Below are 15,292 nucleotides of genomic sequence, written 5' to 3' on the forward strand. Positions count from 1 at the left end.
CTATGCCCAGTATTTGCCAGTATTTGACATTGCCATCCTGCGAAAAAATACTATCTACTGCTTGCATAATTTTATAAACTTCTATTGGATCATCCCTCAGCCTCTGATGCTTCAGAGAAAACAATCCATGTTTTTCCAACCCCTGCTTATAGCTAATACATTCGAATCCAGACAACATCCTGTCGAGCCATTTTTCTGTCCTAAAGTTTCCACAGCATTCCAGTAATGCAGTGACCAGAACCGCATACAAAATTCCAAATGTGGCCCAACCAGTTTTACACAGCTGCAACATGACTTTCCAACCTTGATACTCACCACAATGATTTTTCAAGGCAAGCATGCCACCCTATCTTCAAGTGTTGACATTTTCAGGGATCTATGGACTTGTACCCTACAATTCCTCAGCTGTCTATCAGTACTCCTCTGATTCCTGCCATTTACTCTATAGTTTCCTTGACCATTTGACTTCCCAAAATGCAACTCCTCTAACTTGCCTTTTCTCTGCCGATGTTTCCAACTGGTCTAAATCCTTTGTCAGTCTTCCTTACCATCTACAACTCCACCATTTTCTGTGTTCCCTGCAAAGTTGTGGCTAATCTGATTATAGCCTGTCTATCCATAATAACATTTCACCCCTTTGCTTAGCTGAAATCTTTCCACATCTGCCTAAAAAACAGAGTGACTGCTTTCACTGCCCTGTGTAAACAAGAGCTCCAGGTTTTCATACCTGATTAAAAAAGAATCTTATCTTGGTTTTAAATGGACCATACTTATTTGTATTTAAATTTTGATTTGGTTAGTTGGCTGATGCTTAGCCTCCCCCCTGCTGTGAACAAGAATGCACAGGTTTCTTTCACACAATATTGTACCCATCCCTGTAGCATTTCCCTCCTCTGTGGCAGTCAGGTATTTGTTGCTGGCATCTAGGTTTCATAGAACAATGCAGCACAGAAAACAGGCCCTTCTAGACAGTGCTAAACTATTATTTTGCCTAATCCAACTGACCTGCATCTAGCCCATAGCCCTCCATACCGCCCACCCCCCCCCCCCCCATCCATGTGTCTGTACAAATTAATCTTAAATGTTTAAACTGAACCCATATTTACCACTTCACCTGGCAGCTCATTGAACACTCGTACTACTCTTTGTGTAGAGAAGTTCTTCCTAATGTGCCCCCTAAATTTTTCCCCTTTCACCCTTAACCTATGTACCCTAGCTTGTATCTCACCTAACCTCAGTGGAAAAATGCCTACTTGCATTTAATATGTCTATACTCCTCATAATTTTGTACACCTCTATTAAATCCCTGCTCATTCTTCTTTACTTCATGAGGAATGGCCTTTAAGAGTTGATGTATTTTTCTGAATGTCTCACAATGATGAAGTGAGAGTCAAGTGAAGTCTCACCAGGAGATGACCAGATCCCATTTCAAAAGTCATTGTGATATATTTCATCAACTCCTGAGGGGGACCTGATTTAGCATTAGACCTCAATGCAATGCTGTTTTAATACACTGAAACAGATATTATCCAATTTCTAAACTAAGAAACTCTCTTGATTATAGAATTAATCATCCAATGGACAAGTGTTAGGGTTTTGTTTGACTGTTTTATGACTATTCCTAGTTCATTGCAGCATTTCCATGTTCCTCCTGTAATACTGAGATTCCTCGCATGCTTGGCTTAAATCCTTTCACCTTTTTTTCTCAAAACGCTGCACATTTGTCTGGATTAAACTGTGTGCACTACGGACAAGACAGAATTATATAAATCCGCAGCTTCCAAACAAATCATTCAACCCATGAGATTCACCCCCGTGTTAATATCCTACTCTGACCTCTTCCCACTATGCTAATGTCTTCTATCCGCTACCACCCCCCCCGGCCCCGCCCAACCTTTATTCCCTTCTATTGCTGCATTGCAATTGTGACCATATCTCAGATATGTCATTGGTGGGAAGGAAGTGCTTTTGGATAAAATTAAATCTTAAAAGTGGCGTTGTTCCATTTTCTGCATTTTTCTACTAAATGTGGATATCAAGCCACTGTTCACATCTTATCAGCGTAGTTATTTTTAAACCATTCATTGTATCAACACATTCATGAATGTGACACAAACAATTCAAGTCTCTTACTTGATCTTTAATTTGAAGTTTTTTGTTAATTCCAATATATATGTTGGCATTCTCTTCCATTTCTTTCCTCAGTATTTAATGTCCAATTTTTTTTTTGAGCCTAAAACAGAGAAATCCACAGAGATCCCTGGTGCACAGCTCTACCCACATACTGCTAGTTCAACCATTGGCCCTCATTTTCATTTTCTCTCCTTAACTATCCTATTGTTTATTTACCTCTGCCAGTCAATAAATGATACTCATGTGGTCTTTGCTACATCATCTATTTCACAAGAGATATTATATTCTCTTCAAATTCTAAATTACGTGGAATGAAAAGCAGAGAAACAGATCATTTTGCTAAGGTGGCTCACCATAACATGTGTGTTCCACACAAGCCTCCTCCCTTCCTTCTTCATCCAACCCCATAAGTTTATCCTCCTATTCCTTTCTCCCTTGACTAGCTTCCCTTTAAAATTATCTATGATGTCAGAATATTGGCTTTCACAAGGTCATGTGTTGATAAATGATTGACATGGAAAATCCACAAGCAGATGATTAGATATCATTCAGCACCAACATTATTTCTTCACTGAATCAAACCAAGGTCACATTTGAACTGAAGCCTTGAAGAAATAAACAGCATGCAATGATTTGGGTTTGCAAGCCTTCCATTTTCCAAACTCTTTCATTGCATTCTTTTTTAAATTACTACTTTGAAAGTTTGTATCACCATTTGTATAATGCCTGGACTGCAGTGATTGAATTATCTTACTCATTTTAGCCAATCAGAGGATGATTTGGATCATTTTCCAAATTAACCATGAAGAACTGAAAATTTCTTATTCTCTCATACCTTTGGTTCTATGTGTCAGACAAGATCTTGTGCATTAAAACTTGTAATGTATTTTGATTTAGTACCATCTGTGATGGTACACCACCGGCCTACTGCAGGGGGCAACCTCTGTACCTGCAGGAGTGTAAGGGGACAGGACAACACCTGGCCAGCTGTCAATCAGTCGGCCTGAATGGATCAAGCCCCACCTGGTCGGGTGTCAATCACCCTCCGGGATATAAGCCTGCGCCGGCCTCCCAAGGCCTCACTCAGAGTTGCTGCAGCCACAGCCAGCCTGGCTCTGTGGAAGTCTTTGAGGATTAAAGCCTGTTGTACAGTCTTTACCTTGTGTATGTCTGATTCTGGCTAACAGCGCACCACACCATCCTTCATATTCCTATCAGAATTTTTGGATATCACAACAGCTGGAGATTTTGTTTAAATTGCATTCAGAGCCTGAAGGGTACCTATAACCTGGTTACAGATGCCATCACCAAGACAATTAAGAGAGGGAGAGCTACAACTAGAAGGTCTTTTATTAAAGCCAGCTCATCTTGAAGCAGTGTGTGGTATAATGATGTATCAAGTCTTCAAAGCATGAAAAATTCAGCAGGTCATGCAGCATCCATAGGAAGTAAAGAGTAATCAATGTTTCAAGCCTAAACCTGTCTTCAAAGTTTGAGCAAAGAACAGGCAGGTACCTCAATAAAAAGGTGGGGGAGGAGGGGACACTACTGCCCTTTTCTTCCTGCCCCCCCCCCCACCCCACTGCCACCACCTGCCTGTTCTTTGCTCAAACTTTGATGAAGGGCCCAGGCTTGCAATGTTGGTTACTCTTTATTTTCTATTGGATGCTATGTGACCTGCTGAGTTTCTCCAGCAAATTTGTGTATTTCACTCAACCCTAGCATCTGCAGACTTTACTGTTTAATTTCCTATATATCATGAACTCAGTATAAAGTATAACCACACTTGGTGAATACCTGCCTGGGGTTTTTCAAGTTCTGTAGTCCATACAGTACTTGAAGTACTGTGTCCTGGGCAGAAATGTGGATTGGCAGAGTTTTTAATCTAAGTTTTCAGTTTGTTTCTTAAATGGTACAAAAACAAGATAAGGTATTGACTTTGGAATTATTTTGGTGATAGGTTTCAGCATTAAAATATTTTCAAGCTCTGATATTTACTTCAGGCTGACCATTAAGCAAATTAGCTCTTTTTTCAGAATGGGAAGGCAGAATTTAGGCAAACCCAAAGATGGCAGCTCCATATGGACTCTGAGTAGTGGATGTGCCTAGTTTTGAGCTGTTGCATCTGTTCTGGATTTGTTCCATGGAACATATTACTCATTCTACGCAAGGCAAAGGAGTTCATCCAGAGTGTTAAAATGGAATCTCACTGGTCATTCTCATGAGTGCAGTCATGGACGGATGCATCAATGACAGATAGATTGATGAAGGTGAGGTTGAGCTGGGTCTTTCTGTGCCTTCAGGGATATTGAGGCTGTTGGGCGCTATCTTAGTCCCAATAACGACACAGACAAAGACTGAGGGGAAATGATAGGCTTTATTTTACTAGAAACTGCTTGCCCAGGTCCAAAGCTAGGAAATGAGTGGGAAAGAGAGGGGACTCGACCTTTATGGCCTTGGGGTCACATGGGCAGGACCAGGGAGGAGTTAAGGACAGGGCCAGCCAGGGCACATAATCATATCACCACATTCACCCCTTCTTTAAAAAAAATGGAACCCACCAGAAAACAAACAGCAAACCGGGGTGACATCAGCAACAATAATAATAACAGTATCATGAACAGAGGTGGAAAGAGCGGATGTCCCCCCCCCCCCCCCCCCAACGGCTAGAGGTTTAACCGCACAGACGACCTCCTCTTTCTGCCAGACCAATGGGGAACTGGCATGGCCATTTAGCTCTCCTCTGGAGAGGGGATCGATGGGGAAGTGTCCGCTGCAGGGATGGACGGAGTCAGGGTGCTGGCGGGGACTCCCATGATGATGGGGGGGGGTTTCCACTGGTTCATGGGGTGTAGAAGCCTGGACATCCAGTGGCAAGGCAGGCAGCCAGAGTCCAGGGTCGTGCTTTGGTGCAGCACAATTGGATCCGCAGCATGGTCAGTGGCCGGCAAAGGAATCTCAGGGTCTCCGGCCCTTGCCCTTGGTCTTGTATTGGTACAGTGTCCTCGTGGCCATCCGGGTACCTCACAAATTGAGGGTTTGCATGTATGAGGTGCACCGCTTCAACCAGTAGGTCCATCTTATTGGCTCCTGACATGCTTCCGAAGCAGAACCGGCCCTGGTATTGTCAGCCAGGGAGGGATGGATGAACCATTCGCCAATCTCCTAAGGAAAGCAAAGAGGCATTCATGCGGGGTGGTGTTAGTGGCAGTACACAATAACGACCGGATGGCGTGGAGAGCCTCGGGCAAGATGTCCTGCCAGCGGGACACTGGCATATTTTTGAATCTAAGGGCTAGGAGTACCGCCTTCCAGACAGTGCCGTTCTACCTTTCCACTTCGCCATTACCTTTGGGGTTATAGCTGGTGGTCCTGCTGGTGGCTATGCCTCTGGCCAGGAAGTACTGTCACAGCTCCTCACTCATGAATGAGGTCCCCTGGTCACTATGAACATAGTCGGGCTACCGAACAGAGTGAAGATGCTGTGTAGGACCTTGATAACTGTAGCTGAGGTCAAATCCGGGCAGGGAATTGCAAAGGGGAACCTGGAGAATTCGTCCACCACCGTGAGGAAGTAAGCATTCCTATTTGTGATTGGGAGGGGATCCTTGAAATTGATACTGACTCATTCAAAGGGGTGGGTGGCCTTGATGAGGAGTGCCTTTTCTTGCCAGTAGAACTGAGGCTTATACTCGGCGCAGATCTGGCAGCGTCTGGTCGTGGACCTGACATCCTTGATGGAGTATGGGAGATTCATGTCTTAATGAAATGATACAACCGGGTGACTCCGGGGTAGCACAGATTATCGTGCAGGGTCAGGAGATGGTCGAGATGCATGCTGGTGCATATCCCTCGGGATAGGGCATCCAGGGGGATTGTTGAGCTTACTTGGCCTGTAGAAGATATCATAATTGTAGGTAGATAATTCAATCCTCCACTTCAAATCTTGTCATTCTTGATCTTACCGTGCTGAACATGAAGGCCACTGTCCTCTGGTCAGTGAGCAGGGTAAACCTCTTATGGCCAAGTAGTGCCGCCAATGGCTTGAGCCTCCTTCTCAATGGAGGAGTGCTGGAGTTCGGGACTGTGCAGGGTGTGGGGAAAAAAATGCTACTGGCTGGCCTGCCTGGTTTAGTGTGGTGGGCAGTGCGAAATCGGAGGCATCGCTTTCCACCTGAAAGGGGACGGATTAATCCACGGCATGCATTGTGGCCTTAGCAATGTCTCCTCAAATTTGATTGAAAGCAGCCTGGGCTTCCACCGATAATGGGAAGGTAGTCGATTGAATTAGGGAGTGTGCCTTATCGGCCTAGTTGGGCACCCATTCTGTGTAATAGGAGAACAACCCCAGGCACCTCCTTAATGCCTTCAGGGTGTTTGGGACAGGGAGCTCCATGAGTGGTCGCATGTGGTCAGGGTCGGGGGCAATGACACCATGTGCCATGATGCATCCAAGAAGGGCCAGGCACTCCATGTTGAATGTCAAGTTGAGGGACTTGGCCATACGCAAGAACTTTGCGAGATTTACGTCATAGTCCGGCTGGTCATGGCCGCAGATGGTGACATTGTCGAGGTAGGGGAACATTGCCATCAGCTTTTGCTCCTCCACCATCTGGTCCATTACTCTTTGAAAAGCTGAAACACCGTTAGTAACACCGAAGGGTACCTACAGAAAGCGGAATTTTTTTTGTCCACCTCGAATTCCACGTAGATTCGATCGCGTAGACAGAGGGGGAGTTGATGATAAGCTGACTTGAGGTCAGTGGTTGAAAAATCCCTGTAGTATGTGACCTTATTGACCATGTTGGCTATCCGGGGTAGCGGGTATGCATCCAACTGGGTGAAGCGGTTGATGGTTTGGCTATAGTCGATTACCATACGGGGCTTGCCTGCACCTCTGACCACGAGGACCTGTGCTCTCCAGGGACTGGTGCTAGGGGCTATGATCTCCTCCGCCAGGAGTCACTGAACCTCAGCCTGGATGAACTGCATGTCCTCCGAACTATAGCGCCTACTCTTGGTGGCGATCGGTTTGCAATCCGGGGTGAGGTTTGCGAACAGTGACTGGGGGGGCACCTGTAGAGTGCTGAGACTGCAGGATGATGCCAGAGACTGAATGCTGGGACCAAAGGATGGTACCGAGGACTGGAGGCTGTAGATGGTCAGTGGTAGTTGGGGGCCTCTGAACACCATCATCACACTCCTGAACTGATTCTGAAAATCGAGGCCCAGGATGACCTGCGTGCAGAGGCGAGGCATAATTAATAATACAAAGTCATTATCACATTTCCCCCTCCCCCCCACCATCAGCGACACTACACAATACCCCCGGATACTAGTCTGGTTGGTCCCTTGCAGCCATTGATACCATCCCAGTCATGGGTCAGATCGGGAGGGAGGGTCTCTGGACTCTCACTATTGAAAAGACAGTTCGTTTACTCCCTGAAATGGAGTAGCTATGTATAAAAGGTGCTTGAATTTCTACATGGTCAAACCAAAATGTGTACCAATAACCTTGGATAAAATGTTCTTTCCTCTCACATATCACTTTAAGTATTCCCTATTACATCGGTCCTCTGTGATTAGTAAGGGATTGCATAAAGTTGTGTGTGAGTGGAATGGAAGGTCGAGAGCCACTCCTCTAGGCCCAATTGTTACTGAAATATTTTGCTTAACAAAATGGTCATTGGCCCATTTCCTTTGGAGTTATGAAACCATGCACATAACGAGTCAATAAGGGACGATTAAAACAATTCTTTTCAACCTTTTTCTTCCCGCTCACATACCACTTTAAGCAATCCCTCACTAATCACAGAGCATCTATAGCATGGGGAATACTTAAAGTGGGATGTGAGTGGAAAGAAAAAGGTTGAGAACTACTGCTTTAATTACATTTGAATTGTTTGATTACAAATTTAAAACTGGAGTACAGGGGCAAATAAAGGAAAAAAAGTCCCAAACATTATTGTGGTTCCCAGAAAGTGGGAACATAGATAGACAGGGTGGTGAAGAAGGCATTACTTGACTCCTCTGACAGAAAGCCCTCCCAATTTTGGCATGTGAAAATAATTGCAGTGTCATATTCAATGGCAAGTGTATGCTCTGTTTTGTCATTAATCTGGCTTACAGGGAGCAGTTCAGTCAAACTGAATGGCAAAGTCAACCATGAAAATGAAAAGAAAAAGGTCTCCTGAAACATTCAACAGTTCAGGCAGCATCTGTGGGGTTTTTTAAAAAAAAAACTTCATGTTGATGCTCCTTCAACAAAACGGAGGAAAAGAGACAAAGCAAGTTAATGTGAAGCTGGAGAAAGATGGATAGGACAGAGACAATATCTGTGATAGGGTGAGGCAAGGATTGCTGTGGCAATAATTTGTAGAGGTCATTAAACCAATGCGCTAATGGGGCAAACAGGAGGGTGATAATGCAATGAAACATAAAACGTGGTGCGAGAAAACCATTTTCAGAGGGCAATTATGGATCAGCAACATTATGGAATCATGCACAAAGCACCTAATTTTCTTCCTTTTTTAACCACTGCCTAGTTTTATTCAAAACCAAAGGGAATTGTTGAACTTGTCTATTACTCCAGATCTAAATGATAGACTGAATTACTTATCACTAATATTGATAACAGCATTCAAGCATTCCTATTTAAACAATCATGCCTTGAACATCTTGTTATTTTAGGTGACTTTTTAAATTTAGAGATATTGCACAGAATCAGGCCCTTCCAACCCACAAGCCCTTGCTGCCCAAATACTCCCAATGTGACCAATTAATCTACCAATGCTGTATATCTTTGGAATGTGGGAGGAAACCAGAGCACTCGGAGGAAAGCCACGCAGAATGGGGAGAACATACAAACTTCTTACAGACAGCCCCGGATTCAAACCCGGGTCTCTGGTACTGTAATAGTGTTATGCTAACCAGTACACTAACAATCCTGTCCCAAGACCCAATTGAAATAATAACTGATGAGAAACAGTTTTTGCTTAATTTGAACAACTGGTGTAGTAAACAATATAAACTGCAGTTATTCGAAATTCAATGTTATATAATTTCTATGTAATGTATCATCCAATCTAACAAAATTCAATTCATTTTTAAATTACTAAATGTTGTGAATACACTTACACAATTAGGACTTGGAGACGTGGTGCTTTTCTCATTCTTTAATACCATCAGACTAACATGGCTACTGACATACAGACATATATATGGTGTAGGTGTCAGGATGGACAGCAGGGTGGGCTTATTCACAACACTCTTTCCCCTCCCCCCCATGCAATAAATGTTGATTGGGCCCCTTCTAACTGCTATTACTACATCGGGCCCATGACTACTAGTGCGAATTAGAGTACATATACTGAGTGATTATAATACAGAAAGGAACTTAATAATTATGGAACATAGTCCTTAAAGTGCTCGTGTAGTCTTCTTTCCCTCTTGGACCTTCTCGGTGTGGTATGCTGGACCGGTATTTGCTCGGGGCTATTCTGGGTGGGACTCATTGATATTTGGGTCAATGGTGACTCCCGGCCTTCGCTGGCCTCCAGGATTCTAAGTGCTGGGGTGGACCCCTCTTTCACTTGGCCTAAGGATTGGATTGCCGTTGCCTTCCACGGCAGGTCTGGTTCTACCTCCTCCAGGTCGTGAGGTAGTTTTTGGACTTTGATGTCAGCCAATGGCCACTATTGGTCAATGTGTCGTTTCCACAGTCTGTCTACCACTGAAACAGGGGCTTAACTTTTGTAAGATCACCCTACCACCCATGGGTCTTTCTATTGTCTGTAATCTTGTACCAGTACTCTCTCACCCACCTCCAGTGTTTTAGGTAAAGTTTGTGGCAATGTGAATTTTTCTAAATGGAGGCCCAGATCAGGGTGAACCGTGGATAGACTTGTCCACAGGTTGTGGCCAAACATCAATTCTGCTGAGATGCATTTTGTGGTAGAATGCGGTGTTCCTGTACCCCAATAGGAAATCTGCAATTCTGTGAGTCCAGGAGGTGTGTAGAAGTTTCTTGGTTTTCATCGCCTTTTGAATGTTTGCACAAATTGTTCTGCCTTCTATTTGGGTGATAGGGTGCCGACAAAATATGTCTGATATTGTTGTCGCACATAATTTTCTTGAAAGGTTCTGATGTAAACTGGGGTCCATTGTCCATGACCAATTCTTGAGGTAATCTGAATGTGGCAAACATGGCCTGTAGATATTCAATTGTAGAATCAGTTTTGATGTTTTTCATGTGTGAAGCTACTGGCCATTTGGAATGTGTGTCCACCGCTAAAAGGAAAGTTTTTCCCATGAATGGCCCTGCGAAATTTACATGAATCTGATGCCAGAGTTTGGATGACCATTTCCATGGGTTGGCCTCAGCCTGCGGCATTTTTAGCTGCATTGACTGACATATTTTACATTCTCTCACTGTTGTTTCAATGTCTCTGTCTATTGATGGCCACCAAACATGCATCCTGACCTGTAATTCTGACTTGTTTGTTGGATATGGGGCTTCTGTGGCCACTGGATCAATTTGTACCCCCTCCTTGTCGATTGTAAATCCCAAGTATGTCACTGAGGGCAGCATGTAGACACACATCCTGCCATAATCATACATTGGCCTGCTATAATCTGTTTAGGACCTTTTCAAGGTTTTGTAAGTGTTTCTTGTCATTTCAGACATCACACTGCTATTCCGTGTAGTTATTTGTCCATTGTAGCTTGAAAAATCGCAGGTGCTACTGAAATTCCGTTTGGCATGTGTGTACAGGTGAACAATCTCAGGTGGGTATTGATTGTCACATATTGTCTTGATTCTTTATCCAACTCTTATTTGTTGGTATGCCTGTGACAAATCTAGTTTTGTGAACTTTTGCCCTCCATTTAGTGTTTGGAATAGGTCTTCTGCTTTGGGCATGGGGTGTTCTGGTACTTTTAGTGCCTGGTTGATGGTGACTTTGTAATTGCCGTAAATGAAATCTCATCATTTGCTTTACGTACAGGTACGATGGGCGCTGCCCAATCACTGTATCCCTTTGGTTCTAATATGCCATTATCTTTTAATCAATTTAACTCAGCTTCAATTGTTCCTTTTATTGCAAATGGGACTGTTCTAGCTTTAATGAACTTTGGTTCTACATTCTCTTTTAATTGCAGTTTGGCTTGAACCCCTTTGATCTTTCCCAACCCTTGTTGGAAGACCACGGCGTGGTCGTTGAGGATCTGGTTGAGTTCTGGCTGGGTGGTGCCTTTGTGATTTACAGTTAGTATTGAACTGATCTCCAGCCAGTCTTGCAGAATATCTTATAGCTAGTTTCTTCCGTAAAGTGCTGGTCCGTGGGTATCTACGATGTAGGGAGGTGGTGTTTTTGGTTGTTGTTGCTTGCATTGTACCTTGACCGTACATTTCCCAAACAATTTGATTTTGTCTCCCATAACAGATCTCAGAGTTACTTCAGTTGTTTTCACCAGAAGCTGAGGTAGCAAACGTTGCTTTAAATGTAATGGCATTAGAGGCACTGCAGCTCCTGTGTCACAATCACTGGTTTTGTTATTTATCTTTCAGATATATAGGACTGCAGCTGTTGTTTTGTGCTCTTCAGAGCTGTTGCTATGTTTGTTGTCAGGGCCGGTCTCTCATCTTTGCTAGCATTCTGAACTCGGCTGGGTGGTTATCAGCATTTTCAATCCAAATGCGTTTTATTGTTTCTTTAATTGGACATTTCACTTCGATATGTCATTTTCTCTTGCAGCGATGGCATCTAGAATTTTTGAAGAGTTTTCTGGGCGATGGTTGTCTTTTCCACAATGGAAGCCCTGTTGGCAGGAAAACCTCCCAACCAGCAAGTCTTGTTGGCCCACGTCCAAATTTTTGTCTGCCATTTCCAAGCTGCAGGCAGTTCTATAAGCAATCTTGAGAGTTACTTCATTGTCTCTTGCCAGTAATTTTTGCTTTTTTTAGCGATCTACCAACCCCATCACCACTCTGTCTCGAAGTGCTTTGGTCAGAAGCTGCTCAAAGTGACAATGCTTGGACAATTTATGCAACACTACCAGGTATTCACTTACTGTCTCCCCTGGCAATTGTTTCCATGCATAAAATCATTGCCTTTCTGCCATAACAGTGGTATGGGGCTTAAGTGGTTCCCCAGCATTATGCATAGCTCAGTAAATGTCTTTATGCCTAATAGGGACAGCAAAGTTTTAAGGAGATCAAATGTTTTGCTGCCCATTATACTGAGGAATAGGGCGCGTTTTTAGTTCACCGGGGCTTCAATAATATTATGGGCTACGCAGAAGTCGTTAAAACATTCTATGTAATTACCCCAACTTTCATTTGCTTTGTTAAGTTATCTGAACTTTCCCTCTGCCATCTTGGTAAGTTTTCACTTTGATCTTTTGGTGGGAACTTGCGGAGCTTGTTAGGGAGTCACCTTTCACCTTTATACTTTTGCTTCCTTCCCCCCATAGAGCACACGTAGGTTTCGCTTCGTTCCTCGTTCCCACTGTTGTATACGCACTTACACAATTAGGGCTTGGAGACATGGTGCTTTTCTCATTCTTTAATACAATCAGACTAACATGGCTACTGGCATACAGAGATGTATATCTGGAGGGGTGACATCATGACGTGGGTGTCATGATGGACAGCAGGCCGGGCTTATACACAACACTAAAATGTTTTGTGAACTCTATCCATGGCTGGAATCCTCTGTCACATAAAGCTACTTTAAGGTGGGGGGGGGGGGTCAAAGTAATTACCACTAACCCTGTAATTATCCAAATATCGAATGCCCAGAGTATGGAGTACTCTATGGAGTATTGGATTTCTGACTGAGCTGCAACCAGAAGTTCAATTTAAGCAGAAGACCATAAAGAATTATTTCAGTGCTGTAATTATTACATTTTATGAATTACTTATTAGACTTTGCTTTTCACCTCTTTGATGCGCATTTGTTGGCTGTTATTTTGGTGGAGTTTGAGACCTAGAATAAATTCCATTGATTCAATTAAACAAATTACTTTCTGTATTTAGAAAGAAAGCCCAGGATGAATAAGTTATAAACGTGAAAATAAGTTTAATTTATGTATAGTTTTGACCAGTGGGCATAGCTGATGTTATTTAATATGGTGGATAAATATTGCATCCTGTGAAGCAAGTATAAATAATTTTAATGGGTAGAATAAGTTGAAATATGCAAGTTAGATGAAAGGATTCACTGTGGATTTAGTGTCCATTTAAGGGAGTAATAAAACTCAAAGTATTGCAAATGCTAGAACTTTTGATTAAAAAAAATTAAACTCTTGGAACCACTCAGAAGGCCTGGCAGCTTCTGTGGAAAGAGATAAAGTGTTAAGATCTCAGGTTGAAGAATGATGTAAGGTCTTCAACCCTAAACATTTTATCTAGTTCATTTATTAATTTCATTTCTTATTTCCAGCTGTTTCATTTTATTAAAGGAGTCACAACATTGACTGTAACTTTGGCTGTGACCATGGAGATTGTTCTCGTTGATTAATTAGCTCTAAACAGTCTACTTGCTTGGGAGGAAGACTTCTCAAGTTTGACAGCCTATTTTCATTCATGCATGTCTATTCAGAATTTAAAAAGTTAAGTGGAAAGAACATGGATAGAAAAAATATGGAACCAGCAGAAGGCAAATGCAAAATATTTTCATACTGTTTAAACAGTGTAAATCGCAGTTTATCATTTTATGCTGCTTTGATTCTTCAAAATATTTCTGCAGACTCAGTGGGCATGGGGCACAGAGCAACAAAAAAAGGAAAACTCGGTTTTACTGCACATGGCAGTAAAGTGTGGGGGTCAGAAATGATCATCACAGCGCTTTGAGTTTGTGGTTAAAACATGTTGTCAGAATCCATTCAATATGAAATAACAAACTTTTTGTGAGGTTGATCTTCCTGGAAAATTTAGTTGTGCTCAATGTGCCCTGTTGTGAGGTGAAACACAAATGAATGAAACTCTTCAGAAGCTATGGTTCTGTATTTTAGAACAAGCTGGCTGAGCTGCATTGCATTTTCTTTATTTCGCACTTTGTATTATTTTGACCATACAGTGAGAATATATCCATCCAAATACTTACTTCTGAAATATCAGAAAAAGACTGAAAATATAAATAATTATGTTTCTGCAGTTTCTCCACTAATAGTCTTGTTCATTTTGGCTGAGAATGGTATTGAGGCATTGTTGGATTTTCCCCATGTTACCCATTGAAACTATTTTTGTAATTATATTATTAAAGAACATGAACAGGTTGTAGCCCGTCGAATGACTCAAAGACTTGTTGACAAACCCAGGCTTTTATTAGCAAAAGACTGGAGCGTAGTACATCGAGGTCAACCAGTCCAGACTGACCTGGGTCTGGTTAGGTGCAGCCCTTTATGACCTGGCCAGTAGGCGTGGCCACGGCTCTCAGCCAATCATTATCACTATAGACAAATATATACAGTGGTGATAGGATCCCATACTATCACATAGGTCCATTGCTCCATCTGAAGTTCTAAATTATATAACATTAAGACAAAAAAAAACCAGAAACTGTCTTTCTGTACTTAAGTAAGTTGATTAAATTGTACTTACATAGTTTGCTGCAAAAGAACATAGGTCTCTGAGTCTACATTGTTATCAGAAGGCCAGCTAAACCTTGGGTGTTGGGATGACTAATAACATAAGGACATAAGAACTAGGAGCAGAAGGAGGTCATCTGGCCCATCGAGCCTACTCTACCATTTAATAAGATCATCGCTGATCTGACCATGGACTCAGCTTCACCTAGCTGCCTTTTCACAATAACCCTTAATGCGCCTACTATGCAAACATCTATCTAATTGTGTCAAATATATTTAATGAGGTAGCCTCTACTGTTTCCTTGGGCAGAGAATTCCACAAATTTGTTCCTCTGTGGGAAAAGCACCTAATTATAATCCCCAAAATTTTGAGGCTATGTTCCCTACCAGTGGAAACAATTTTCCTGCCTTTATTTTATCTATTCTTTCATAAGTTTATAAGATACTCTCCTCCTCTGAATTCCAATGAGGACAGTCCCAGGTGACTCAATGTCTGGAGGGATATACCTCTCATCTCTTGAAGCAACCTGGTGAACATTCTCTGCACTTCCTTCAAAGCCAATATATT

Source organism: Narcine bancroftii, chromosome 6 (assembly GCF_036971445.1).
Source record: "Narcine bancroftii isolate sNarBan1 chromosome 6, sNarBan1.hap1, whole genome shotgun sequence".
NCBI lineage: Eukaryota > Metazoa > Chordata > Chondrichthyes > Torpediniformes > Narcinidae > Narcine > Narcine bancroftii.